We start from the raw sequence: 27298 nt of genomic DNA, 5'->3' as shown, positions 1-27298 counted from the left end.
TATGGTTTCTTTTAATCCTTTGTCTTCTAATGGCCAATTTTTCCTCCCTTTTGCTCAGTTAAGACATAACAAGCAGAGTCAAGATGAGAATGATCAGGTCAAATTAGAGGGATTTATGCTTTTCAAATTTCCATGGTTTCCTTTACAGTGGAGACACTTCTGGGAACATGGAGGGACCCAAGTATCTTCTGTGCTTAGTTCTGAATTGATTCTGCAGCTGCTTAGGACAATTTTAATAAATGTCTGGTTCATGAACATTTAAATGTGCTGACTTTTCCATATGGCCTTACACCTCTAACTGTTATTCTGTTATTATATCATTTTTGTCTTTGCCTTTGTAATTTTTAGGACAACTTTTAGGATTCAATACTAATTATTTTGTTCATTTAATTAATTCTTAAACAACATTTTATTTCTCTCTGTGTTTTCAATAGGAATTAATTTTTTTCTAAATTATTCTGTGCTCTGCTAGATTCTCTATGCAAGTTCTGCAGGCTTTAAAATACTGAAACTGAAATTATTTTAAGTACTTTTAAAAAAAAAAAAAAAGGCCAGTAAAGAAACAGTTGTAGTCTCTTGGTATCAATTCTTCCTTTCTTTTAAAATTTTCACAAGAAAACTCGTTTATTGTTTTATTACATCATTTGCCAGTGATACCAAGATCATTGAGTCTCTCTTGGTATGTAAACCAGCCTAGTATTCAGATAATACTGTGCAAAATTTGTTCCACTGGATGATTATTTTTTTATCAGACTTATTCAGGAGTAAATGGGGCTCTTAGGGAACACGGGAATTTTGAACTAACCAAACTGTTTCTCAACGTAAGATGGTTTTGTCAAGTTGAAGACTAGAGGAGAAAAATTACCAATTTTTTAATATTAATTATTTTTTCTTAGAAAAGTCATAAAAATGAATTGTTTCTAATCCTATAACAATACTGCCTTTTGAAAAGGCACTCCTTCCAATTGTCTTTTAACAAGGCAGTTCCTCAAATTAAGATACAGGATGGCTTCACTCCTAACTTGCAATTAAAGGCTGCCACACAGTGCTCTGCTGCAGATAAAAGTCCAAATTCTACCTTTCCTGTAAGTCTTTCACACATTAAAAAATATGAGTAGCAGAATAGAATGTTGAAGTAAATAGAAACTCTAAAACTCTGTGTCAGAGCAGAGTACCAGTCTTGACCAAGATATGTCCTGTCTTGATCAAGAGATGTTCTGACTCAGTTCGTACCATTTTCCATGATGCCTCCTGTGCTTGTTGCACAACACAGAATTTCCAAGTTTCTGTACCAAAATCAAATATTTCCTTTCATAAAATAAGCAGTGATCAGCTCAGGTACACGAGTCATGCATCTTGTATATGGAACAGAGAGTTTCATAACATTCAAGAAAGGCAAGTTAAAATTATAGTAAATTAGGTTAAAAATCCTATTTTTCCTCATCACTGAGAATTTCTTCTTATATTTCCACTACAATGAGATTCAGGAGGGACACCTGTTTTGAAATTTTCTATTTGGGAAATGGCACCTTTGTGAAAAAGTTATTTTGCCAATGAAAGTCTCTACACCGAGCATTTACAGCTATGCTCAGTGTTCTGTGAGAATTATGAGGTTCCTCTACCACTTATATTTCACTGAACATCTCAAAATGGGTCTCAGATCTAGCTCCTATCCATCCTAAATGAGATTTCAGTAGTTAATGGATCTAGTGTGAGCTCTCTGCACAGAAACTGAACTTTACTATGTTCATTGTACATAGGAAAGATGTTAATTTACCATCCAGTAACTCGGTGACTGATGAGCTTATATTTACTTCTCTCTCAGTGTCTTCCTCTAGAGCCACATATTTCCTGGTTTCAATACAGAAATAGAAATTAAATGTCAAACTAGTCTCTGATATTTCAGAAGAGACAGACTTGAAAAACAGAAACATGACCAGAAGAAATGTTTAAAATTTTATTGTCCTCAGATATCTAGCAGCTGATTCTGTCTGTGCAGTGGCTGTATGTAATTGCCTTTTAAGTAAGTGAACAGACCAGTCTCAGTTGCAGGATGTTTGTTTTACTGTAATTAGGTAAATTAATCAGTACATTAACTTCCTAATGCAGAGCACAGTTCTGAAATGAATTGCAGATATTCACTATTTTGATAAGATTTAAAGAATAAAAACCTCCACAGCAGCTCAGTGTTACAAGGCTACTAGAGCTCTGTAAATGGGTAAAAGCTTTTAAACTCCAGAAAAAAAAAAGTATAGAACAGAGAAAGTTACACTTGGGTTACTTTTTGTTTTCAAGAGAAAGAAACAGGTTCATTTGAGTTAGTTATTCTGGTTTCATCTAACCAGAATACGTAAACATCAATGCATAACTAGCCTTGACCTAACCTATAGTTAATGAAACTGTATTTCAAAACCATGAAGCAAAGTTCTTCCTCCCTGTCTTTTATCTGCTTGTAGTGTTCCCACTGACATCACTCATATGATCCCAGAAATTTGTCTTCTATATATTTGGGATTATTTCATGCTCTGCATAAGGGACAATTTGTGTAGCACCTGGATGATGGCACTGCCAGACTTTTCAAGGTCCAAAGCTTCTCTTACCAGAATACTTTACATGCAGCCCCTCCATTGTTAACAAAGGGACATCTGACAGTTAATGGTAAATACAGGATGGTGCGTTAAATGAGGCTTTCTGGTTTCTCCTGACTCATCCACCCTTTCATGTCAGGCTTTCAACACAGCGATTCTCTGGACACATTAAACATGAATCAGTTCCTTTGTTTTTAGTAGTTGAGTGCAGTCCTGTATCTCATTAAAAAACTAACTCACAGTGAACAATGTCACATTACTAAAACTTTTTTGTTTCTCAAATAAATACAGGCCAGAAAGCAGGCTAAGTTTTTTCCTCATTGGGAAGGGAACTGGGGTTTATACTGAGGCATGGCTGGCATCACCAGTTCCTAAAATACCCTAGTCATGAGATGCTACTACTAGAGCAGGCTGAAGTTAAGAGATGATCCTTTGTGCTGGACCCAGGGTCTGACTGCCTTTTGTCCCCATGTCCCCCCTTCTGTCTCGTATCATCACCCTTCCATCTCATTTTTCTCTTGATTTCTGTTTTATCCACTCTTTTTCTTTACTTCCTCCCTTATTGCCCTTAATACCACCTAACTCCTGGGTGGGAAGAGATTCAGATACCCTTGCTCTCAGGACCAGTCTGCCTTACAGCTAGTCAGAGGCCACAGGCTTGTTTGTGCAGAGGCCTCCTGAGCTCACAGCTCCACATGGTGAGCTGCCTTCCTGATTACGTTATCCACCGGGCAGGGAGTAAAGTGGGTTTCAAGGAGCTGCCTACTGTTTTACCCACAGTAAGACGTTGCAACAGAGCAACGAAATGGCTCTCAAGCAGATCAGTGGCAGGATTTAGTACCTCAAGTTCTCTGTTATTCCCTGTCTTCCCTAGATTGCCCTGGTGCTGCTTAGGTAGCCTGGCTAAGAGACTGCAACACCATTTTATATCACAGACATATTCCTTTAATGTATTTCAAAATTACAGTCTGCCTTTTCAGGCTATGCATCCACATAACAACTGTTCAATGTGGTTACTTTCTTAGCTGAGTCGCTATTTAAGTGGAAACTGCCAAGTGTGCCACTGGTGTCACATTGTGGTCCCCCTTTCGCGTAATAGTGGAAAACAGAGACAGGTGATCAGCAGCACTTATTTAATGTAATCTGTGAATTGAACAGTTGCAAGGGATGCCAGACTGACACCCCAGGGGACTTCAGCAATGTATTTCTATATTTGAACTTTAAGTAAGGGGACGAGAAGACAGGGTGGGGAAAGGGAAGAGATGTATGTAAAGGTTTTAGAGGCATTTTCTAAAATTTGGGAAAGAGTCTGTAAAACATGTGAGGATTTGTATTCACTTCAGTTCTATTAATGGCCAGAGGACTGTTTCTGCAAAATCATTGATTGTTGAAAGCATCATAGTCACCATCTGAGCCTACTTTCAGATAGCTTTTCAGTACAGGTGTCCCTGCTCCAAAAACCTAATTAGAATGAACAGTCTCCATTTCTTTAGAAATTGAACCCAAACCAATCTCAGATGCTGGCAGGTTTTGAGAACAGGTGGGTGTGATTAGTTTTCTGACTCCGACCATATACTGCACTGAGTCTCCTGGCACATGGCATCTAACTAGTGTCTTTTGTTTGCTTATGATCATTAAAAAGTAATTAGTGAAATTAAGGAGTTCTTCTGACTGTAATGTACTGTCTATTTGAAAACAAGATGGATTTTGGTAAAGACTGTCAATTTAGATCCTGGCGAGCAGTTTACGTTCTATGTCAGAGACCAAAACATGCAAGGACACACGTCTTTGCCATATGTAGAGTAAGTTATGCCTCATGCCTCAGGGAAGAAGAGCCTGTAGCTTCTGCAGCCTACTTTGTATAGTGCTGAAGGGTGTGGAGGGGCTGCTCCCCACTGCCATTTCAGGACACAAATACTCCATAAAACACAACTGCTCTCAAGCAGCTCTGGCTATTTCTTCAGCTGAGTGAGGGGTTGCATTGCTCCAAGACAGAGAGCAACCAGCATGTTCTTTATGTAGGTGGGGAGTCCCAGGAAGCAGCCTGGTTAACAGCAGCATCATCTGTTGATATAATACCTTTCCTACCGGCCCAAAAGATCCTAAACAGGCAGTGCTCTCGGGCTGAAATGTCGGGAATTGTTGAGGGGCACTACTTCAATTGCCACTGCAAAGCTGTCAGTGATGTTTTGACTTGTTCGGTGATGTTTTTGACCTTCACTTTAATACATAAGTCAAACGCTAACTGTAGTTGTGCGTTCACTCTGGTAGAAACTACTATCAGGACCCCCAAAACCTACCCAAAGTGAGATCATTAGCTGTGGCTTGAGAGAAGGTGAATATGCAAATATTCTTTCTCGTTGCAAGGAGTTGAATTATTTGTATCCAACATAATTTTTTAATGCACTCTTTTGTTCAGCAATTAATATTTAATGGTCTCAAATAAAACTGTCAAACAATATAGTCTTTGCAATACAGTTTTAAAATATCTACCAATCCTTCACACTCTGTTATAATAAAATATTGGAATAGCTAATGTGTTGGTGATTTAATTTGGTTATATTATACAAAGATGAGCTTTAATAATCCTCTTTATTTCACTTAGGGTTTTTGCGTGTGTGTGTGCAAGAGAAATGCAAGGAAATGCGAGTGCATGGGGACATTAATGATTTTCAGGTGTCCATTCATTGGCTTTTCTCTTATACCCATTTGTAAGTTGCCTGGAAATTTACCTCAACCTAATTCTCTAGTTATAAGCAATTTGCAACTTGAGCAATAATCTTCATAACCTTTGCTACAGTTGTGTCCTTGATGTAATAGGGAAGGTAATGCATTAGTAGTCACATGCTGAGCTCTGGCGGTACCTGAGATTTAATGATATTTAACTCTGGACCTAATTTCAGTTTACAAGCGATTACATGCTGTCCTCTGGGACAGTGCTGCAAAGAATTTCCAAATAACTTGCAAAATAGTGACGAATTAACTTGTAGTCTTGTCAAAATCAATTATGTTACATGACAGCTCAACTACACTTTTCTATTTGCTGCACTGCAGCATGCTAAACATCAGCCAAAGTGTAAACATAAAGTCCTTGTATGTCAAACTCTATAGTAGATTGATCTTGTATTTCATGTGCATGCAAATCTGTAGGCTTCATAAAATGTTTTACTTACGTTCTCAAAAAAAGAATATTCTTTCCTGCCATGTTTATAAACTGTTGCACTATGCAATCATATACATTTGATATAATATGATCAAACATTCTTATGGATGTTGTCCTTGGTTCATCAAAGTTCAAAACCTCCTTTCAGATTGATTCTAAGTCAGTACCAAGTGAGATCCTCAAACAGGTGCATGCTGCAAACTCTTGCTGCAAGGCAGTGGCAGTACGCCTGTCAGGTGAATGAAATGATACCTCCCTCTCCAGGCATGGTGGAACTGCTTTCAGACCAGTGATGTGACCAATTTGAGACTGGTTGTACAATATGGGAAATAAGTATGTGGTCTTTCAAAAAACTCAACAACCAGTCAGATACAGCCAACCCCCTCTCTGCACCTGATGGGGTTTTGGAGAGGAAAAGGAGAGCTGGAAAGACCCCATAAAGTCAAATCACTTTTTCTGTATTGAGGAATTTAGAGTTAAATTGCGCAGCCTGGAAAACCCAGTGTGGTTTAGCTGCACCCACAGATCTCATTGGTTCCTTCTGTTTATGAGAAACTCGCTCTGCACAGAGCTGTTTTTTGAAGTCTCAAACATTTGGGAAAGCAAGACTCCTTCGCTTCTTACTCAGTTTATAGTTTTAAAGGCTCCATCACACACTGCATGCAAAGAGGCATTATCTGTGAAAGCACAGACTTTTGTACAAAATTCTGTAATTACATGATTATAAAATGCACAGAGCCACTTTATTATAGTCTATATATGAAAGACAGTTAAGCTGACAGGATAGCATTATGCTGTAGGGTTATGATTGGCTTAAGAGAAATAAAGGATAGTAAAGATCCATCAACATCTGTTTAGGTCAAAATCACTGCAGGAAAGGCTGCTAAAAGTTTTGAGTGGTGTAGTGCTAGAAATCTGTTTTGCAGGCTTAGCACTTGAGTTGGCTATATGGAGAGGCCTGTCAAATGTTACTACAGAGAGAAATATATCTAGGACTTGTATCATTTCCAAGCTTTAATTTCTCTGATATATTTTGGAGAACAAGTGTTACTGAAATAGTAGATATTCCTGCCAACGGATTACTGAACCCAGAAAATACTATTTCAGATGTAGTATCACTAGATAATGAAGATAGAATAAATGACCCAGCCACAGAAAATAGCATCAGGCTGAATAATGACTGTTTGGTTCATTTAAATCCAAGGGAAGTAAAAAAGAAAAAAAAAATCACATCTCTATAAAACAAACATTCAAAACTAAGAAAATTAATTTTGAATGTCTTCTGGCCTGGAACACTCAGGAAATTTCATATGATAGATGCCCCGAAGTCCAGGTTCTGGGAAAACTGTCAGGAATCAGCAACTTAAGCTTAAGAGGCAGGAACTTGTAGCTGGAGACCCTAGAGCCATTTTCATATTAGTTATCAAAGGAAAAGATAGTAGAAATAAATAGAGATCTGTAAGGAATGGAAAAAGGAACTGAAGAGCAGGCACAACTACATCTTAGAAGTCAAAATATGTTAGGGATAAAGTGATATTTGTTATAGTCAAGTTGGGTTATGGCTATCACGGACTATTAAAAAAACAACAGCTGTGTAGGTAAAAAGAGAAAAGGATGGGAGAGTTCTGCTTTAGTTGAAATGGAGTAGGGCACCAGTGTCACCAAAACTAGACAGATTGTTTCTCCAGAGTTCTGCAAGAATGGTAAATATGGGGTCAAAAAGAAGATAAGTAAAGGGGAAAGAAATAACCACAACTGAGGTAGGAGCAAAGTTTGAAGACATTAGTATGCTCAGGTAAGAGAAGCCAGATAATCTGCCAGCCATGCATACGAAATCTGACCTGATCGCGAGGATTTGTTAATAAATCTTGCCAAGGTGAAAGGGGTACTTGTCAGAGTCCGATATATGCTGACCAGGTTCTTGCAGATATTTATTGCACATGTGTGGGGTTTAATGCTTAATACAAAGTTTACTTATTTGAAGTTACATGGTGTTTTTATTTAGCAGGGTGATACAGCAATGCACTTAAATTACAGTACAAGCAGAGTGTAGCAATTGCAGTTTACAGCTGAATCACAATACAAACATGAATTTCATTACTGGTCTTTATAAGTCACAATGCCCTGCATCCCCAGTTGCTGGGAAGGAGTATGTGGGTTGAAACCAGCTCAAACCCATGCTCCCTTTAAAATTAACTTCTTCATTGTTGATTTTTTATATTCCATGTTGGGTTGTGTCAGGTGGACAGTCCCAGTGCTGGTCTAGCTGGCTCAGGAACACGTATGTTTGCGTTCTTGTGATTAACACAGGGAAAAGCAGTTACGGAGGTGGTTGATCCACGCAGCTGATACAGCCTGTGGATCTAGAACAAAGGCTACCCTCTGCTTCCCTTTTTGTTGAGAGAAGATCAACTTCCTTTGTAATCACTGTGATCAATCACTCATTCATCCCTGAGCCTCAAGGACACATAGCCTTTGTCTCTCCCTGCAGAGTCTTCTTCCACTGTAGCAGTTCATTGATTGGTCACAGTATCGTGTACTCGAAGTAAATCAAACATAGTTGCTACAAAATGGTGGAAAAATAGCTCACATAGCTAGAGGCCTGTTTTTCCAATCTCAATAATATAAACATCATAGAATACATTTTGAAGGAAATAAGAGAATCAAATGCCTAGAAGTAAATGAAAAATGGGATAAACTACAACATATATTTATCTAAGGTAGATAGTACTAAAGGAAGCTGATAGCTTTCTTTGATAAAATAACCAATTTTCCAGGCAAAGGAAAATGCTTTGTAAACATAAACAAGTGGAGGCAAATTGCTGGCTGATGGGTTCACTGTAAATGTTGCCTTGCCATGAATTTTGTAGCTTGTCTTAAGAAAAAAAATTGTATTCAGTTTATTTTTATGAAAATATCAGTGTGAACCATGTAACACATACTAGGAAGCCAGCTACATTGTGTGTGCAGTATTGGAGCTGCCTCCTACTTGCCAAATACAGTTTTAGATGTTTGGTCCAGGTGGGGTTTACATCATTCTAACATATGCACTGCATGCCAGAAGAGGAACCCTTGTTCCTCAGTATGTGGGACTGGCACTTAAGTGACCCTTGGCCCCCGTGTCCAGGATTCAGTTGTCTGTCTTGGATGCTCTTGTTTACCGGCTGCTCTGTAGCTAATAAACTGCACATGTCTTGTAGGAAAATGTATGGGAAGGGCAAAGGTGGTGGTGCTGGGGAATATGTGTATATAACTGCGGAAAGCAGAACAGAGCCTTTAGTCTTCCTAAGAGGATGTTGCAGAAGTTTTAAATGTGCCATTGACAAAGAATTTCTGAAAGAACATTTGTTTTCTAATGAAAGCCCCTATTTAGGACTTCACAGTTACTTTTTAACTATTAACTCAGCCACAGAGTTGACCTCTATGGGTGGTTTGAGAGGCTGCAGTTCACAGTGCAGGATGTCCCATTATGAAACCTCTTTCCATGAATGTAAAGATTGTTTTCGTACTGCGTGCATCCAATTCCTCATCTTGTTGACAGTTCCCCAATTCTCTTTATAGGCATCACTGTCAGTCAGCATTTCAGCTTAAAATACTTTCCTGTTGACCCCTGCATGTTAGATAAAGGAGTTAGTTTCTGGCTGATGTGTGTAAAAAGCACTCTTTTAGTAAAAGTAGAAATGTATTTTTTGGTAAAATTGAACTTGGCTATTAACCTTATAAAACAATTCATCAATATTTATACCTAGTAGCAGTGGGAGGGATACCCCAGCAAGATCAGGACTGACTTGTGAGAGAAATCTAGATATCTGGGCTGGAGTGACCTGGCAGAAGTTTCTGGGTGCTCTAATCCTCATGTAGGTGCCTAAACAGAAGAATAAGCTCCTGTGAAAACTTTATCCTGGGAATTTTTAAGGATCCTGTGACCCTGGAATGGAACCTCTGCCTTTAGAGTCCATATCTGACTTCACCACTCTTCTGGTTTTCAGATACTTTTCATCATTTTTGGTATTTTTTGCCTTGGTGAAAGTCTGAACACTTTATCCATAGAGCTCCATTATGCTAACTCAATTTTTCACTCTTATTTAATAATAAGAAGGAAAGGGAGTAGTTAACATACTGAATTAATAAAGGATGACATGCTAGTTCTGGAAGGCAATGGGAGTTTTGGAATTGCCTTCAGTGGGGTTAGGATTTCATGCACAACATTCATTTCCTTTTTCAGGAATCTTCGTGTCTGCTCTAATGTAAATAAATATTACCATGGAAAGTTATCCAACTGCAATTACTTTTTGCATTACATCCTAAATATCTACTTGTACATGACATTTACTAAAGAAAAACACTTGCAAATTACATGTTTGATTAACATTACATCTTTCACAGTTTAAAAAGGGTATGGTAATTGAAAGCTGCATTACTTAGAAACCATGAACTTTATTTGAGCTCTTCTCTATAACTGCAAATCTTCCCTTTTTTATTGAATATTTCACTCTGGATTTATGAACATTTATAATAGGTGGAAGGAAAGTCCTCTTAAAGCAAACATCCCAGAACATGAAGGTAATGAATATTTCCTGCTTTGTCACTCAACAAACAACGATGCGCATGAAAGGAAAAGTGGGTAGAGTGATGGTTCAGGTTTTGCACCATGGGTACCTTGCACAGCTGACCACAGTTCAGTAGACATCTACAGAGGGCCTAGCTACACCACTGATAAAAGTTACCAGCAGTACTCCCTAGCTTGTTGAGAGTGTATATTTTTGCACCTGCCAAGTATGCAAACAGGCGTTGCCTTTGAAAATAGCCAGCCTTGAAAAGAGTAATAATTAAATTCTATCATTTAATATCACAAGCAGAACAATATCCCATGATGTTATTCATGTGGAATGACACTTGAAACACTGTTCTTTCAACTCTGGTGTCCAGATCCCACATTGGTGCAGTTCCAATGACTAGCAATATATTAGTTGATCCCCTCTCAACATCAATGTTGGTTTCTCCAGGTGCTGTTAGATGAACTCCTCTATGTGAAGCTGAAAGGAGCTGTCTTGTTGCATGCAGTACATTTTTAATTAGAAACAAGCTCCTCAGTTTTGGGATTGAATATACGGGGAATACAACAATGTTCCTGTGGGAATTTATTTGTGCTGTCTTCCAATTCCTGTATCAAAACTAAGCCCAGAGTTAGACAGACAGTTGTAACGGTTCCTTTTTGTCTTGCTGGGAACCTCAGGTCCTCACTCTGTTGGGAAGCAAGGCGACTAACTTTTCTGTTTGGGAGGAACAGGGTTAGCATGAAAATGAATATGAAGAACACTGGCTCTAAACCTAAATAAATCTCACCTGTGCTCTTTTGTTGCCTTCTTATGATGCATGTATGACATAAATTCTCGAAATCTATTTTTATGCTATTGCCAGCAGCCTAGAAGTCGAGTAAATAAGAATTATGGCAGCCATAATGGCATCGCTTATGAGGAAATAAAAGAAAAGACAAACATGTCCATACAGTACTTACAAATCTATTATAAACTGTGGTCTATGCTTTGCTACAACATTCTTAATTTAATCTCCATTGCAGTGTACAGTTGATACAGTAAAGAAAATATACTGTGCATTAAAGTTGTGAACTGATTAACTTGTTTAAATATCGGAATCAATTTTTGTATGTGTGTATATATATATATATAAATATATATATATATAAAAGCTTTTGAATATATGGTGGTCTTGTAGGGGTGAGATTTGTAAAGTTAGTTGGCTGTTAATTTGAAATTGTTATTCATCTATAATTGCAGCCAGTTGTTTAGAAATGTTCTTTCACAGCAGGCGATGCTAGGGCTATGTTCCAACACCGGCTACATATTGCACCTTGGGACTGATGTTGCAGAAACAGTTACTGCACTGATGTGCACCTGATGGCAATAAGAATCGCATGTCTTGCTCAAGTTGTGACCTGGTTCTAAAATGAGAGTCATGTATTGGGTGGTCGTAGCCCAGGTTATTTGCTTATGAGTTAAATGTCCTGTAATGGGATAATTTCACTTCATGGGCTGGTTTCTAATGTGAATGGCAGCCTCTAGTGAGGGATTCGGCCCATCTCATCCAGTTTGCTGCTCTGGGAAGTGTAATTCTTTGCCAGCCCTGTAATGATACAGGAAGTGGACAGTGCTCTGGTGACCCTGGTATGTCCCGTTTTAGTAGTTTACTTTGAGCTGGCCTATGCCTCCCCCCTGAGCACATTTGTGAGGCTTTGGGGCTTTGCTTGTACCCTTCCCTCTGGCATATGGCGTGGTCCTGGGGCAGTATTCTAGAAAAGATCTGAGTAGCAGACAAAACTGAATGGAAACAGAGGAGTTTTGTGAGAACTCCTTTCGAACATGAATGCACAGTTAAGTCCTGTTGAAGTTTCCTCTCTCAGACAGAGGTTTGTGATTTTTAACCCTTCAGGCCACTCAAAGCACATTCATTTTACCTTCTCATCTCATTATTCAGAGGTTTGCCACACAGCTCCCAGTGGCATTCCTAGAAATGTCATGACTTTTTTTCCTTTCCTTGGGGCTTGACCCTGTGCAGCATGCTTATTTTCAGTAAGCTGTGCTGATTAATAACTGTATTTCTATCCATTTTATTTCTCAAATGGCCTTTGCACTCACTGGAGCAGCCAGGTCACCAAGCAGTAGAATGAAAACTGGAATGACACATAGTCAAAGCACTCAGTTGAAAAAGAAATATATAAATATAACACATGCTTTTTATGGAAAGCATTAAATAAACTGAATCTAAGAAAGATACCACACTTGCACTATTCAGGTCTTTGAAGTACAGTTGTATAATGTATTATTTGTTGTGCATCTGCCACTACTGCAGTATCAGCTAATAGGGGAAAGATGTTTCAGATGTTACTTAAGAATGTGATTTAGTGAGTCACAGGCTGTAGGAAGGGCTTTTTCTACTGCTAATTCTGTGGCTGCAGGTAACAGAACTTACTTTTCCTACTGAATAGTAATTGAATACATTGCAGTCCTGTCCACAGAAGGGAGACTATGTAGCTTTAGCAGCTGATTTGATTTTCATTAGGTGAGTCAACACCTCTAAGAGTGAGTATCCAGGAAAACACTCTCCTCCCTCATCAGCATGGCCCCACAGCCCCCAGGCCAGTGCATCCCTGGGAAAGGCTGGCTGTGTTTCCACTTGCTTTGAGGAACTGGGTAGGTGAGCAGTTCTGACGCCCCAATTCCCAGCGCACAAGCAAGAGTTTAACTCCCACTGAGATCACTTGGAGATGGATTTTGGCTGCTATCCCTCCCTTCTTCATAGCCTACACCACAAATGCTCCTTTGCCAGGACAGGAGGCATTGGCTTTAATACATTTGCATCTGTTGGTGTCTTCACCAAACAGAATGCATCTGGTAAGGATCTTCAAAGAGTATTTCATTCCCACTGTTTGAGCAGAGCTATAATTTGGGAGTAAGTCAAAGAGAAAAATCCACCTTTTACCTCTGCTTCTAATTCAGAATCCCAACAAGGAAGCAAACGTGACTTTTCCTTGGTGACAGATGAACTGAGTGGGTGATCTCTCGTCTGCTGCATGTTTGGTGGACGAGATATGAATGCTGAGGAATGTACACACAGTACCTTGTTTTGCGAGGGAATGTCTCTGGTAGTTGGAACAAATGACTGACTCTCATGACTGGGAGAAACCTTCCTCCACTCCAGTGGCCAGTTCTGACCATGGACCTGGTGTGGGACCAGTGGCAGTTTGTTTAGTACATTGTGCTTCAGTATCGTCACTGAAATGATAGACATAAAACTTCATGTAAGATTTAATACTGAAGTGCACCACGTTCCTCAAAAGAAAGTCTCTGCATGAGGGGAAAGAATAACTATTGCTTCAACACACTGCTCAGCTGAAACGATTGTAAATATCAGTAAAAAATGTTTATTTAAAAGTTGCATAAGCTCTCACTTACTACTGTACATGAATTAGGGAGGATCCTGTTTCAATGTTACTGTAATTCTCATATTTGCCACCGACAGCCTATCTACATCATATAAATAATCTCTAGAGCACCTAATTTAGTACTATTACAGTCCAGATGAAATGTTTATGTAATTTCCCTTCTTTTGATATAAACTTCAGATACAGAGAGAAAATTGACTGTAAAAATGACATCGTAGGACTCTATATTTATCTTCTCTCAGTGATTTCCATAGCAAATTTACTCCATTTCCAGTTGAAGGCTTTTTTTCCCATTGCCTGATTGTAAGCATGGCAAACTGAGCATGAAATTGTAACATCATGGTGTGTTTCTCCAAATCACACTTGTCACAGTTGTAATCTCAGCAGAGGCAAAAGACAGCTTTGGTGTCTGGGCTGCACTTGTAGCAGTGATCCCTCTGTAATTATAGAAAGGCTGTTTTATTAAATGATACCACACCTCTGCTATTCCTAGTTGGTAGACAAAGAGGATCATGTTGGTATTAATATTTACAGTAGTGTTTTGCAGCCCCAGTCAGGAACTTACGCTTTGTTGTGGTAGGGATTGTATTATCAGGAGACCAAATTTAAAACCTTTGCCTCCTACTCGTTAGTCCAATACGCATACTTTGATGCTTAGAAAGAGGGTTCTTTTCCTCAGGGCAGTAATAAAATCATCCTTTTCTGTCTCATTGCCTAACTGCAGCCTGAGGATTGCAGCATTTTTGGTATGCTACTGGTCTGCCAAAAGCTGTTGAAGTTGGCCAATGGGTTAAAATAAGTTCCTAGTGAGGGTGGGAGACAGGCAGGTAGGCAGGCAGGCAGGCAGGCAGGCAGGCATAGACACAGTGACAGTATAAATCTTACTTCAGGAAGAAAACAAAAGAGATCTTTTACACCAGTAAAATCAGTGCAGCATTGTTTCAGCGCAGAATCTAGTCTGAATGCCCAATGACTTTGATAAGACAGGGTAAAACATTAAAAATATTTTGATAATGTTGCAGAAGATAAAACACTGATCTCAGGCAGGGTTAGGAAAACCTCAGAAAATCCATTGAAACGAGTAGGCAATCATTAAACACCTACCCCACAGGATCTAATATTGTAGAACAACTAGCAACATGGGTATATGTGTGGACCAAGAACATGGAGCTAGATAGAGATCTGATGGACCTGGAGTTGTGTACTGTAGATATATTTAAATATCACATAGATTTCATGAGGTTCAGAGTATGTGCTCAAGATGAGATTAGGCAGCATATGGTCTTGGTATCTGTCACTGTCAACACATCCCTTCTCCCTTCATCCATAGAAAACTGTCTTCAAGAGGTAACCTGCTGGTGGAAAAAATCACTTATTTATTGGCAGTCTACTCAAAAAGCCAAACTTGAAAAGCAAGAGTGACATATTAGGAAGTATCGAAGATTAATTCCAATTAAATAACCTTGTGAAACTGTTTTGATAAAGGGCTATATTTGAAGGGAGTGGCATACCCATTTTAGATAAAAAGTAGTGCATTTCTGTGATTTTGTTTTGTCCACAGAGGCACAGGTGACATTCAGTGAAAATCTAATGCACAACCTTTAAACTGCTCCATCCACTACATTGTCTTCGTGCCAAAAGAAATTTGGTGTTCAGTTTTTCCTAGCATTAACGATGGGGGAGGGAGTTTCTGACTAACATCCATTTTTGATGTGCAACAAAAATGCCATATGGAGTCAAATTGGTGATCACTGCTGCTTCAAATAGAGTGTTATTTCTTATTTGTGACATCTTTTAAAAAAAATCACTTAAAGCTTGTCTTTTAGTGCTGGGCATTCATATGTTGGCCAAGTCCATGATGAAAACAGGGAACAATCTGTAGAAGTTGATTTTTGCACAGGGATTTTTCTCGATTTTATTTCAAAGGGCCTATTATCAATAACTTGTAAAGAATGTTATTTTAATCTACTGATATACCTTCTCATCAACATGAATTAATTTCCTGTGATGACCATGGTAATACAAAGTGCACCTCTGTAAATTCTAGCTTGGGCAGACCTGAAATTGCAGTATTCCTGCACTTCGCTGCTGCAGAAGGCATGGTGTGTTTATAACTCCAATTTACGGATGGCAATTAGCTTTCTAAAACTACCAACCTTTCAGCCTCCTCTCTCTTCTCACTGGGGATAATATTGACATTTAGAATGTGCAGACAAAAGCTGCAGTAAGAAAGTGAATGTTTTTTAATGGAGACTTGTGCCATATCTGTGAGGGTGTAAATGTATGTACACAATTTGCATGCATTTCAATATATATATCCTGTTGAATTTCAGTGGGCCATTTTATTCAGGGGGAAAAAGAGCTGATGTAGTCGCCATAATTGAATGAATATTATTTTAAATATTCCAATGTGGGAGAAAATCCTTCTCTGCAGAAGGCCAAAGCCAAGCCTGTAAACCTATGAAATCAAATTTCAGTCCTCAAAATAGACCTGAAGTAATACATAGACCTTTTGTTCGCTTCTGGAACAGAGATAAGGCCCACAAAAAAGCTTGATGACAGTTATGTATCTAGTGTACTGGTAAGCCTGTCACTGACAGGGATCATCTTCTTGTTCCCTTTTGTTCTCTTTGGTTTTAGACATCTGTTGCCTCCTGACTTAGACAAGAAATATGTCTGCATTACAGCTCATTTGGTGTGACAGTCGTGTGTATATGCATGTACTCTCAAAATTTCTTGGTTGACACGCAGGGGTTTCAGCGTAAGTGGAATGAACTCACTCAAGGCTCTGGCTAAATAGGAGGTGCAACAGTGCTGATGTCTGAAGTTTGGGAACTAACTTGTATGCATTAGGGCAGGTTGCCTTCACGCCTCTGCCCCACAGCCTCGACTCCTTAGACAGTCACCTCTTTGTGGCAGAGACTGCATTTTAGCTCTGTGTGTATCATGCTTAGCCCAGTGACATAGGAGAACACAACTAATGGTAAGATGAATTTTCTCTGACAAGCTGCCCCACATCTGACTTACCCTTTTCTTTATTAGTGATGTGGGAACAACCAGGGCACTCAGCATTTCACACTTTGAGCAAAGGCTTATCTACCACAAGCCAAATCCTTAGGGAGTTGCTTCTTTCCCGTATTCTGTTACAAACTCACCTTTACCTTTAACTGTGTCTTTTCCTTCAGTAGCTTTTTTTAGGGTAAAGAATACAGAAGAGTTTTAGAAGATTGTATGGAACCTTGTTTCATCCCAGTGAATCACAGTAGACACACCTTGTCTATACATGTTTTGAGTTACTCGTTAAGGTCTTAGGTTGAAGACTTATAGCAAAAACTATCCAGTCTCATCCAAAATTGACACATTATGTATTTGGTTGTCAGCATTAGGCAGCTGTTGAACCAAAGCCAGACTGTTGAAGGATACCGTGACTGGTGTTCCTTGTTCTCCAGTTCACTGTTTTAATAGTGAATCAACTTTAGGAACACAAAAATGTTGTTTTGCTTTTCACAACTAGTTTTGATATTCACCAGTTGGCCATGTCGGTTTTCCTAAGAGCAACAGGATGTCATTCAAATCTGAGTTGTAAACGCTTTGAAGCTGGCTGGTTTGCAGACTGATGATCTTCTAACTCCACTGAAATTAAAATAGAAAATATAGATTGAAGAATGTCATTAGGCAGGAACTTACATTTCAATTTTCTCTATGAATGTTTGCTAACCCTGTCTTGTTTAAGATTGTCAAATGACTGTGAGCACCAGAATTACTTGTGGTATTATTCATAATACAATATTTTTATATATTCAAAAGAGTTTTTAAAAATTGGTCTTTCTTTTCCTTTTTTGTGGATATGAAGCAGGATATTTATTATTCATTGAAACCTGATTGTTAGAGAATTCAAGACAAGAATATGGCACAGAGTGGAGCAGAAGCAGCAAGGTACCAGGTATTCTTAGAACACTGTTTCTGGAATAACTCGAGAACAGCAGCTTTTGGCACTGAGACTCCCACTATTTGTACCATGGCACAAATGACTTTGAAGTTTTAAGGGCATGATGGAAGTAGGAACCAAGATAAAATGTGCATTAATATCCATCCTTTACCTAAGGCAAATTGTACAAAAGTGACAAATTCAGTTTATTTCCGTGAAACCTTCAAGTTGCCTAGAATGTGAGGAAACTATGTGATCCACCTAGATTTTCTTGCTTGTCTCAAATCTGAAAGGAAATCTCTAGTCCACAAATGATCAAAATTAGTATTTGCTTTGCTTTCATGAAAGGTTACCTGTAGAGTGCCTCACATTCATTGTGAAATTTATTTCCTGATGAATCCAATTTACATTAATGTGTGCTCATTAAAAGATAATTATTCTGCTGAGAAGAGGACCACAGCATACATCAATAGAACATCTGTAATTGTTTTAGTCGTATGATAAAGAGATAATTCTGAGTTCAGCTTTTCATAATGCCACTCTTATAAATGTCAAAACTGGATTCTTATTTTAACAGCTATAGCAAAACTTAATTACTGTGATAATTATTATCAAGAAGCAGATGCCTAGCACCAGCTCACCTTCTCTCCATTAGCACAGTATAGAAATCTCAAATGTTTTAACAATTATGATTCTGAAAGAGACTACTAGGGTCACAAATGTTGAAATATCTGGATCAGCTAACTTTTGCTTAGAGGAAAATAGTACTTCTAAAGTCAGCATTTGGAAGACACTATTAAACAGTGGTCCAGTTCCAACACCCATCTATATAGTTTCCCAACACAGATAAAATTTGAATAGATTTAGCAAAGATCTTAAATACAAGATTCAGTTTTATCTGGTGAATTTTGCTCCATGTTTGGAAGTACATACTAAAGTTTTGTTACTATTAACTGGCTTGCCCTCTGCTTGACATTATACAATAATAATAATTAATGGATACTCATAGCTATATACCTTCATGTTCCAAGTATTACATAGAATTAATCATCACAGCAGCTGCATAAACTAGGAAGATACACACTACAATAGAGTTCATGTTCTTTAGCCCTGGCATTCCAGAGTAACAGCTCAATAATTTTTTCTTGGTGTGTGCAAAGAAATGCTTGATAACACAGTGGAAAGAATAAAGAAGATGAAACAGTCAGGAAAAAGCAGAAGGGCAGATGAAGGATCCAGTCCAGTGCTAGAAATCAGTGGAAACACAGTGTGCGAGGTGGTGTGTGGTCTCCATGTGTACTACTGGTAGAACAGTTAATTCTCTTATCTGTCATGAAGCATGTAATAGTCAGCCAACAGAAAATATACTAATAGATAGTGTCATAAGGACCCTGCTTTTGGAGTAGTGAAGTTCCTTCTTTTTTGTGGGCTTTTTCTGTATCTCTCTCTATACCAGCTTACTGCAGCGTTTCTGTTGACTTCCAAGGGCACTGAACTGGGTCAAAACTGGAGAGGGTGAACACTAATTTGCTTATCTTGCTGCTTGTGCTGCTACACCTGTCACAAAACCAATCTGTAGAATTAAACGTGCACTTATGCATGTACATGTTTAAGATGGCAAGAGATTGTACTTCCACAATCAAGGCTTCTCATGAGGTTTTAAGGCCTGAATTCATAAACCAATAATGCACAGTCTGTAGTGATGTAAAATAGCATGGAATCACTGACAGTGAACAAAACTTCCAACCTTCTACAATTTTCATAGCTGGAAGCAAAACTGAATGGACAAATTGACCTTATGTAGCACAAATGCATCAGTCTCAGCAGCTATTCTGCCATACCATGTGCATCTTTCTAGTGATCATTGACCAAGATTCTTTTCTCTGCCTCACTGGGAAACTGATACAGAAAAAAACCCCAACATTTATTGACCGCTTTGAGAGTCAGAGAAACAAAGCAGTCAAGAATAAATTTGTAAACACACTTACTAGCGGGGCTCCAATTGTTCAACAAAAAGAGAGGACTGAAAGAGTAGAGAAAAAAACCAGCACAATTGGATGTAAAGAATACACTATACATTCTCATTCCTAAGAAGGTTTCTTTTCCCGTTTGTACTTATAGAAGGCACTTGTAATTGTAAGGATATTTTTCAGCCTGAAACTTTGCTCATCTGTTTAAAGAACATCCTCACTAGGAACTGAGTCACGCATTTAGGTTGGGTGTAGCTGCTGCAATCTACCACTTTGATTAAAAATTCTAATTTAAAATTAAAAATGTATTTTTTAAATAATTCTTTCAGCTATATGAATGTTGAGATTCTTTGTAAAGTGTAGTACAGTCACTTTACTCTGTGAAATAATACAGTTCTCGGTGTGTCTCATGTAACATCAGGCTCTTAGATATTCCAGCTATGCAATGAATTTCACTTAATAATGGGATATTAGCACCTTTCATCTGAAAATACTGAAGTAATATAAAAACAATACTTAAATGTCAGAGAAGGCCTTCTGATGGGCAGACCAAGGCATGAAATGTGGGACATTATTCATGTTTCACAGTAGGTCAGCCACTTCTCTTTAAATGCTAGGCTCTCAGATCATTTCCCATACAATAGGCATGAAGCCAGTTTTAACATTGTATTTTTATGATACTGCAAAGCAAAAACCACCTCCCACTGCTTCTTACATTTCACAAAGGTGGGAATATGACTGTGATAAGGCTTCAATTCAGAAGTTCATCCATATTTAGAAACACATTTAGCACATCCTAGGCCAAGTTTACATATGCATATGCATGTGATTAAAGCAAAGCAAATGCTGTAAGACTGCACTGAATTAGCATGAAGGAACATCCAGTCCTACGACATGGTCTAAAAGACTACAACAGGGTGAGTTTGGCATGTAACCCAATCCTCTGGCTGCCCCAGCTGAGCGCTTTCACACTTCGATGCTGTTCTGCCCCACAGCCTTTATGTGCCACATGCTTTTCAGAAAACGTGTCTCCCAAAGATATTCCAAAGACATGCAGTATCATTTTACTAGAATTACTACAGATACTGAAGTTGTCATAAATTCACCAGTGCAGATCGCTGAGGTAGTAATGATGCCTGCCTAAAATAGTTTGCAATTGCTTTCCGATGGTTTCTGTGTAAGATTTTACATCTTAAGCCATCCCATGATTGGGAGAAAGTTCTGTATATCACAGTGAAAAGCTGGGGTTTTTGAGTTCCCTCCTGGATTTTTAAAGGATTATCACTACCACATACATGGTAAAGTAAATATGCCTGTCTGTGGGAAGTTAGATGGAAATAGGTACAGACTATACCTCCAACTGAAATAAGGAATAAAGCTGTTCACAGATGAAGAACACACATCTGAAACACTCTGCCACATAGCTTCCTCTCCTAGGAAAAGGTGAAATTGATTTGCTTACTGAATTGCTCAGAGGAAAAGCTAATGTTGAAAGTTAAAGTAATTACAAAGAATGGAAAACAGTTGCATCCAAATAGCAAGTTTTTAAAATCATTTCTCCTCTATCCAGTGCCTTTGACTTTTGCAGTAATGTAGGTATCTATTCTTGTCACAGTGAGGATATGGTATGCATAAAGACATGATCACTGAGTTGCGTATACACTGTAATGCCTGAAAAACAGATCTATAATTTCTTTCTTCTCTCTCATGCTTGGTTTACCAAGCTGTCCCTGGGGTGCTCATTGTTAAACATATTCATAAAATTGCTTCAACTTAAACAGAAACAAAAGATAGAAAGAAAAATCCTACTTTGGGCTACAGCAGAGCAACACCAGTAAAATTATCCAGTGGCTCAGATCCTCACTTGGTGTATATCAGCACTTTCAACCCCAGATGAAGTTTCATCAATTTACACCAGCTTATTTTGTTTGCAGCGTTGCAAGTGACAGCTGAGTTTGGTTTGTCCTGTTAGAACAAATAGGAGAAGGAGAGATACTTTGCCAGCACTTTCCAGATGATCTTTCTTTGTGATAGAAGTGTTTGTGTTTTAGTAAGTGCCTTTTCCACACAGTCCAGCTACTTTTGCTTGAGCCTGCAGAGAAGTGGTATAAGCAGGTCCTCAGTGGATGTCCACTGATGTAGCCTCAGCAGCGTCAATGGAAAAATTTTTAAAGCATAAACCTGTAGCTATTTGCCTACAGCATTGTTTACTATGAGGTGAGGCTGACAGAATAGCCATGAGGAGCACCTAAATTATGCAGTGATGTAATACAGACTGAATTTTTCCCACTGAGGAAGTCCTCGTGCTTTCTTTAAATATTGTGCAGAAACAGTTCAGGTTTGTTACACTCTCTCCTTTCTTTGTGTTAGAAAATAATGTGTACTCTCCGAATTGTGACTTCTTATAAAATCTCGGTCTTGTGCTTTTAAATCTATATCATATGAAATACCAACTGTCCACTTTTTTCTCTCTGAATTATTGTTCTCTCTGATAATTGAATAATAATCATAAAGCTAATAACAATGCTTGATAGAAAACCAGATCCACCTGAATTGAGATGGGCTAGCTGAAAACCTCTGTTGATTGAAAAAGAGTTAAAAGCCATGTCATCTTGTCACCTTCCACTGTGACAGTGCTCCCTGCTCACCCTTCATTTTCCTTGCGTCTTAACACCAACTGCTACACTGACAGTACCCAGCAAGAATCTGAGGGCTGGAGCACGGCAGCTTGGACAGACAGTTAATCCATCTTTCCTCAGCTGCAGCTCAGCGGGGGGTCAGCAAGCCCCCAGTATTGCTGATTTGGAACATAATGCTTAGGAGTCTCTGCCTGAGAGAGACTCAGCAGATCTTGAATAAGCAAACAGCACCATCAGTGCTATTTTTAAAAAGGCTCTAACCTTCTGTTGTCCTCATCATTGATTTGTGATTGGGAAAAAAAAGAAGAGTAGAATTTGATAGGTGACCTCTGACATGAAAGGGTACAGCAGTTACACAGCCAGAAAAAGAAAGAGAGTTGGGGAAAAAAAGAAAGGAGAATGGTTTAGATACCTGTGATGCATCATATATACATGTATGACTGATAAAGTATAAGAAACCATATGTTTCTTATTCTAATTGTCCTCTGCACCCCTTCTCTCAGAAGAAAAGATAGTAATGAAGTTTTATTACACATAAAATCAGCTTTGGTAAGGGCTGCCATTAACTAGATAATAAAAAGAGTTGCCTGAATGTTGCAAAAGAATTGTTTTTTTTAAATGTCAGTTAATTGCTAAATGGCCCCAGCTCCTATCCAGCTACTTCATCTTTGCAACAATGAAGACTTCAGCAGCTGAGTGAAAGGTTTTATATACTTCTTCTTTGTTCCCTGCAAGCAAATGCAAAAGACAGAGCCTCTTATGCACTGCAGAAACTTTTGATATTAGAGCATCCCATCTATCCCTGACCCCTTTAGTGTCCCTAGGACAGACTGACAGACCAACTAGTCAAGCTTCTTGGGATGTTCACCTGGACTCTGCCAGGCCCTGGCTCAGCCCTAATATCACTTGGACTTTCCAGAAGGAATGCTCCCAAAAAAATTACCGCACACATGCTTTGAGGCATAACTGAACATCAAAAGTGGTGTTCTGCAAATTCGTGGGGAAAGCTCTATGAACCCTGAATGAAGGTTTAAACCCATTTCAGCTAAGATGTACTTCTCTGAAATCAGAGATGAACCATTCATGAACAAGCAGACAAGAGGGAAGTGGCACAAGGGGGCAGGTGGAGGCGAGGGGAAGATTCACACCAACAGGAGCAAAGTCTGCATTTTGAATCCTCTTTCAAGCATGTTTATTACTCCTTCGGACCTGACCCTGTGATACTGTTTACAGTACAGAACTGCTGCCTGAAAAGCAGCTGGCCATATTAAGTCGGAACATTAAACTAACAGATTGTAACATTTCATTACCATTGTGCCGTTTGTGTGAAAACCGCGTCTGTGTTGTTGTTGGGGACAGTCTGCGTCAGGCTGGCATCCCATTCCTGCGGGCCCGTGGGACCTGACTCTGCTCAGTTTTGGCTGGCTCCAGCTCTGTGGTCGCTTTTGTGTCTGTTCTCCTTGCTCGCAATATCTACTTATTTAAACCTAGTTCAACAAAGCTTTTAAGCGCATGTTTAAAGTTAATCGCATGCTTTGCTGAATAGAAACGGTTTTAAGCACGTTTAAATTTAAGCATATGGGTAAGTGTCTGGCTGGAATAAGTACTGTCATTATGAGCAACTTTTGAAAAGCCTATCAATTGTGTGCATAATGCCTGAGCGTCCCCCTGCAGAGCACTTCTATTTGGGAGCAAAAGATCCTAGGGACCTAGACAGTAGACTTTCTGGCTTTATTCGCAGCCTAAACCACCATTAATAATAGAGAATTGTATCACTGTGTCTTACATGTTCATTTGTTCTTAAAGAGTTCTGTTTAATTTATTCTATAGATTAGTATGAACAAGTTTTGCTTTGCTTTTATACAATGTCGCTGTCTTAGCGTGCAAGCTCTCCACATACTGCATAGAAAAACCACTACTTTCCATCAAATCCTGTCACCTTTATCCTGTTCTTCTTGGATGAAATGCCTGTTGACTCAGATGTCAAGATTAGTTCCTGTTTTATTAAAAAGTGATAGGAACACATAGCAAATACGTTGAATTTTCTCCAGCAAAAAATGCCACCTCTAGACTGTGGCTAGGCTCTGCATAAAGTTTTAATAGGGAGCTCAGGGAATTAATTAGGTATGTAAAAATTGTCAACAGTGATGAGAACTCATGTCCATCACCAAAAACATAACCTATGGTTGAAGAAAACATTGCTTGGGGACGCATCTAACATTGATTTTTTTATGTGACATCCCATTCACTTCAGTGGGAATTCATTTATGGAATGATAGTGGAATATGACACCCTGGTCCTTGTTCCTTAAGAGGCTTTAGCTGCCCCCCAAGACAAGGTGGATGGTCTGAAGGTTTAACAGAACATGGTTCTGAGATAAGTGCATAAGTGATGTAGAAAAGCCAGATATGAATTAAGTGGGTCATCTGAAGTGCATGCAAATAAACCCAAATAGTCTATTTTAGATAGATTTACAGAAAAAAAATATTAAAATTTTGCAGAGTTAAAATTCATATTTTTGAGACAATTTTCCATATCATGGCACATGTAAATTTCATTTTGGTATGCTGGTGGTCCTTCTGTATGGAGATCAAAGGAATCTTAAATGTCTATAAAGCAAATGAAGCTCTCCAGATATTGTTGTGCTTTTGAATATGCAAAATATCGTGACTGTAATGTCTTTTAGCCAGGAGTATACTGAGTCTCTGAGCTGATATGTTGTTTAGGCCATTGATAATCCAAGAGTTTCTCTTCTCATAATGCTGAAAGTTCACAGTTCTCCGTGGATATAGAAGCCCTATAGCTGTTCAAAGGGCAATTTTTCCACTAGGTGTAGTTTTAAAGAGATGGAGTAAGGGAGTTCTGTAGCCTGGCCAGTGGGCAAAGGTAGTTTTGTGGGATGACCTCAGAAATAGCAGCAGCTCTAAACTCAGAAATTTGATTCTGTACTGGGGAGGTGGATTAGTGGGCAGGCCACCACTAAGGTGAATGGAGTTGGGTTTTATTTTTTTAAATTTATGGTATGGATTTGCATTCTTTCTCAGAGTATGTGTGTGTACTGCTTACATAGAGGCACCGGTGTTGACCTTGTTAAAACAAGAGTTAAAAAGCCCGTGGAGGACCCCACACCGGAACAGGGGGATGCCTGAAGGAGTCTGTGACCCTGTGGGAAGCTCACACTGGAGCAGGCTCCTGCCGGGACCTGTGGCCCCACAGAGAGAGGAGCCCAGGCTGGAGCAGATTTACTGGTAGGACTCATGGCCCCACGGGGGACCCATGGTGGAGTCCTGAAGGACTGTGCCCTGTGGAAGGGACACATGCTAGAGCAGTTTGTGAAGAACTGCAGCCCATAGGAAGGACAGAGAAACTGAGGAAGTTTGTGGAGAAGTGTCCCCTGGGAGGGACCCCATGCTGGAGCAGGTGAAGAGTGTGAGGAGCCCTCCCGCTGAGGAGGAAGGAGTAGCAAAGAAAATGTGTGATGAGCTGAACACAACGCCCATTCCCTGTCCTCCTGAGCTGCTGCTGGGGAGGAGGTGGAGAATTTGGGAGTGAAGTTAAGCCCAGGAAGAAGGGAAGGGTGGGGGGAAGGTGTTTTAAGGTTTGGGGTTTTTTTTCATTATCCTACTCTGATTTCACTGGTAATTGGTGAGTGATCTCCCTGTCCTTATCTCAACCCATGAGCCTTTTGTTACATTTTGTCTCCCTGGTCCAGCTGAGGAGGGGAGAGATAGAGTGGCTTTGGTGGGCACCTGGCATCCAGCCTGGGTCAAACACCACAGTCACTTTTATGGCAGCACATTTGGATTCACTGTTTGCCAAGCTATCTCCGTAGTGTAGGCTCCAGAATGATTGGTGATTTCAGGATGTTGTTTTCTAAAGAAATTGAAAACACTTGGAAATGAACTACTAAAATACGACCAGGAACATTTTTAACTCTTTTGAAAAGTGTTTAGAAGTACCAGCTATTTGAGGGAGGTGAACACTGTGCATATTAAAATGATGCCTTTTCAAAGCTCTGAAGCTGTTACTAAAATGTTACAATAAAAAAGTCATTCCACCCAGAACACATTATCAGTTAATGCAAACACAGGATTTTTAAAAAGCTATTACATTCTTTGGTGCTCAGAGCAAGGAAACAATAAAATGAATACAATCTCATCAGGTCACACTTGTGACCTCATGTGGAGTGCTGGTACTTCACAGGACTCGCTGTAAAGCTACCAAAAACCTACTGTATGACTCAGTGTTTTCTGTTCAGACACAAGTCTCTCTGGAAAACATCATCAGCTTGGGACTTCAGTGGCACTGTGACTAATTAGGGGACAATAGGCAGGCAGAGTTCCTGAAGTTTTAAACGAGGTCAAGAAAACCTTTTGATCATCTAATAGAGGCATCTTAGGATGGACGTCATGAATGCTAAAAGCCCATTTCAAAGCAACATTGGAATAGAATAAGCAACACTTCAAGCACCTGAGATCGAATAAGCAATTGTTTTGTAGAAGTTCTTGATCACAGTAGTTACCTGACTGGTGAATCAACAGACTGTGAGAGGGTGAAATAAAACCCGAAATTCAGATACATCTCAAGTTAAAGCAAGATACTGTGTAGACATGGGTAGCTGCACTGTGCAATAGCTGAGGATACGTCCCTACCTTTAGCACTACAGGAAACAACATAAGTATTTTCCCACTTGAGTTCCAGATGCAGGGAGAAAAAAGGATGTTACCAAGGGGAAAATGCAATATGCTGACCATCTGGTGAGGCACTTGCAGGCAGGGTGTGATCTCAGCTACAGGAACGGATCACCCACATCTTTCTTATCCAGACTGCCAAGCAGCAGTTGAGTTGCAGGAAAGGTTTGGCTATTAAGAGGTGCAATGAAATATCATCATACTTGAGAGAATTAACATAACTAAGTGCAGGCTTCAGCTTCTTGACTTTTTGCATGTTTTGCACTTGGATTATGTAACATAATGTAGCAGTAAGTAAGATAGTATTACATTTGACCATACGTTTAACATTAGCATGAATGATGTCACACACTAAC

The 27298-nt window shown here is 39.2% G+C and overlaps 1 protein-coding gene across 7 annotated transcripts in view; it reads left to right on the top strand.

The window, feature by feature from the left end:
• The window catches only part of MEGF11 (multiple EGF like domains 11), a gene marked incomplete at its 3' end in the record, with an annotated part of 303133 nt that overhangs the window by 129034 nt on the left and 146801 nt on the right, over positions 1 to 27298 (top strand). The window lies entirely within an intron of this gene.

Source organism: Falco punctatus (genome assembly GCF_963210335.1).
Source record: "Falco punctatus genome assembly, chromosome: 7".
In the NCBI taxonomy this organism is placed as follows: Eukaryota; Metazoa; Chordata; class Aves; order Falconiformes; family Falconidae; genus Falco; species Falco punctatus.
This window is presented reverse-complemented; position numbering and strand designations above follow the sequence as displayed.